We start from the raw sequence: 3,609 nt of genomic DNA on the forward strand, positions 1-3,609 counted from the left end.
TCCTAATTAAATTTTAAAAATAAAATCATTTTATTTGATTGATATCTAACTAGATAAAAAGTCTTCAATCTAAAGGTGTTATAACTAATTATTGAATTATTATACAATAAAAAACAGACTTTTTAATTCATTGTAAATTGAAGTCAATGCAATAATGCTCAAATTAAAGTTAGCTCCATCTGATTTAAGGTTGATAACAAATATTGCTGGTGCCAGCTAACTAGAAGATCATGAATATCCCATTCTATACTATATCTGGAAAAATCATCATTCCAATTTGGAAAACTAACATTACATAGGAGTAAATTAAAGCATTAATAAAAAACACTTTTTTGGCAAGTAATTATTTTCTGTCGTCTTATTCTTAACTTCTCTAGCGTTTTTGTCTGTGGTTTATTTAATATAATTAAGATTGCATTGCATCCATCAAATTGAGACTTCAATGGTTTCTGTTGATGGAGTCATTATCAAATTAAACTTATTGAGAGACTAACTCAACTAGGATGTTTCTTTTTGGTTGAACCTTTACTTAATTGGTCATGTAATAATCACAATCCTTCCTTATTACCCTTATTAATATAGACACTTCATCTTGTTTACACCTGCAATTAGTTTCCTAATCTTGGTGGGAAGCCAAATATGTAACTATATATTGATACCTACAATATTGTTTTTATTTATTTTATTTATCTATTAAAAAGAAAAAAGAAAAAAAAAACTCTATAGGATTGCATGGACCAAAAGCAATGTCACTAATAAAAAAAAAATTAAAATGACAATTGTATTACAGCAATTTTAAAGAGTCGCCGTAATATTTAGATATTATGATTTTTCAATTTTGTGGCAGTTTTTGTTAATTTTGGCAGCTTTAAACTACCATTGTCAATAGCTACATTAAAAGGCACAAATTGACTAAACCCTAATTTAAAAAATGCTACATTATATCACTGTGCGAGAGCAAAAAGTTGAAACATTACGCGATCTGATCTCCTCCTGTGTTTTTCTCCGACGGCGATCTTCTCTGACGATTTTTCCTCTGGTGACGATCTCCTCCGATAGCGATATCTTCCGACGACATCTCCTCTAGCGACAATCTTCCTTCTCCGACGTCTCCTCGATCTCTTCCGGCTTCCTCCTTATTATCATCTTCTATGTCTTTTCTGTCAAATTCTCAATGTCTCTCTTTCGTTCTAGATCGGTAGGTCAGCTTGCTACTTTTTTAACATTTGAGAGTGCGTGAATACGTGGATATTAAAAGAGTAAAGAAAGAAAAACTTGCAGAGCAAGTGATGCAGAGGAAGCAATGTACTATAAATTGAAAATTGAACCAAAAAATATCTTTCAATAAATTACTAAAAGTAAGTTTGATACATTCACATTATGTTCTACTCCTAAAAGACTTATATAGAGTGGTTAAAGTCCTTTCATAATAGTAATACACACAACACAACTAGTTATTACCTTTTAACAAATTCTTTGCCTTTCTTGATCAGTCCCTGATCTTGTGCTTCTTTACCTGTCTCAACAACCCCCCTCAAACTTGAGTGAGGTTTCTGAATCATTTGAAGTTTGTCTTTCAATCTCTGAAAGGTAGTTATTGAAAGAGGCTTGGTTAGTATATCAGCTACCTGTTCATGTCTCAAGATGTGTACTACATGCAGAGAATTTGCCTTCAGCTTTTCTCTAATAATTTGAACATCAAGTTGAAAGTGTTTAGTTCAATTGTGCTTAACAGGGTTGGCAGTAAGAAGAACTGTACTGAGATTGTCATAAAAAAATTGTAGAAATTGTCTTCATGAGTATCTTCAATTCAGTCAACAATTTCGTGAGCCACACCAACTCTCCTTCACAGGCAGCTAAGCTTCGAAATTTTGCCTCAGTGGAGCTCCTACTTATGGTAGTTTGTTTCCTGCAACACCAAGTAATCAAGTTATGCCCGAAAAATACACAATAACCGGAGACAGAACGCCTGTCCTCTAAGTCCGTGTTTACAAATTCATAGAGCCTGTAATCAATTAATGCTGGAATAATGTATCAACAATCCATGCTTTTTAGTGTCCTGTAGGTACCTGAGGATTCTCTTTACCACCTTCCAGTGAGAAAGCAAAGGAGAATGCATAAACTGACTCACTTTGCTCACTATAAAGGATATATCTGCCCTGATTAGTATTGTAATGTACCTACCATACTACGATACAACTTAGCATCATCAAAACTTTCAGACCCGCTAGACAGCAACTATAATAATGAAATCATAGGTGTAGGCATTTTGTTTGCTTCACCCATTCCTAGTTTAGAGAGCAGGTCACTAATATATTTTGTTTGGGACAAATGAAGCTGTCCTTAACCTGTCTTTTGAACTTCAATTCCAAAAAAATAACTTAGCTCACCTAAAATCTTTTAAAGAAAATACTTTATCCAATTGAATGATCATATTACTAATATCATTTGAACTATTACCAGTAATAATGATATCATTCACATAACACAAAATATACATAACAGAATCTAACCTAAATCTAATAAACAGAGAAGAATCAGAGTTAGAGCTATATAAGCCAAAGGAGTTTAAAGTGTTACTCAATTGGTCAAACCACTCTCTTAGTGCTTGCTTTAATCTATAAAGGGACTTATTTAATTTACAAACATATTGAGTAGCTTGTGTTTCTAAACTAGCTGGTTGAGCATATAAATGGTTTGATGCAAATTAACATTTAAAAATATATTGTTAAAATCAAATTAGCGAATTACTCAATTTTTGGACACTGCAATGCTCAATATAAGTCTCACAATTGAAGGCCTTACCATAAGGTTAAAAATCTAGTTAAAATGAAAGCCTTTCGATTAGTAAAAATTCTGGGCTACTAATCTAGCTTTGTATTTTTGAATAGTCCCATCTACATATTTTTTAATAGCAAATATCCATTTACTCTGAATAACCTTAGAATTAGATGATGTTGGTAGCAAGGTACATATGTTATTCTTCATCAAGACTTTAAATACCTTATTCATAGCATGATGCCAATGAAAAATTTATAGAGTAGCAACAACTGATTTTAGAGGTTATTCAAGAAAATTGTTGAATAAAATGGTGGCTCCTAATGCTCTTGGCCTTGATGAATGAGTTTTGGAACTTATAGGAGTAACTAATAGTACATAGAAGTAAATTAAAGTATGAATAAAAAACACTTTTTTGGCAAGTAATTAATTTCTGTCGTCTTATTCTTAACTTCTCTAGCATTTCTGTCTATGGTTTATTTAATATAATTAAGATTGCATTGCATCCATCAAATTGAGACTTCAATGGTTTCTGTTGATGGAGTCATTATCAAATTAAACTTATTGAGAGACTAACTCAACTAGGATGTTTCTTTTAATTTTGGTTGAACTTTTACTTAATTGGCCATGTAATAATCACAATCCTTCCTTATTACCCTTATCAATATAGACACTTCATCTTGTTTTTACACCTGCAATTAGTTTCCTAATCTTGGTGGGAAGCCAAATATGTAAACTATATATTGATACCTATAATAATGTTTATTTATTTATTTTATTATATTTTGTTTATTTATTTATTAAAAATATATAAAAAAAAAATCTCTATAA

Source organism: Arachis ipaensis, chromosome B07 (assembly GCF_000816755.2).
Source record: "Arachis ipaensis cultivar K30076 chromosome B07, Araip1.1, whole genome shotgun sequence".
Lineage (NCBI taxonomy): Eukaryota > Viridiplantae > Streptophyta > Magnoliopsida > Fabales > Fabaceae > Arachis > Arachis ipaensis.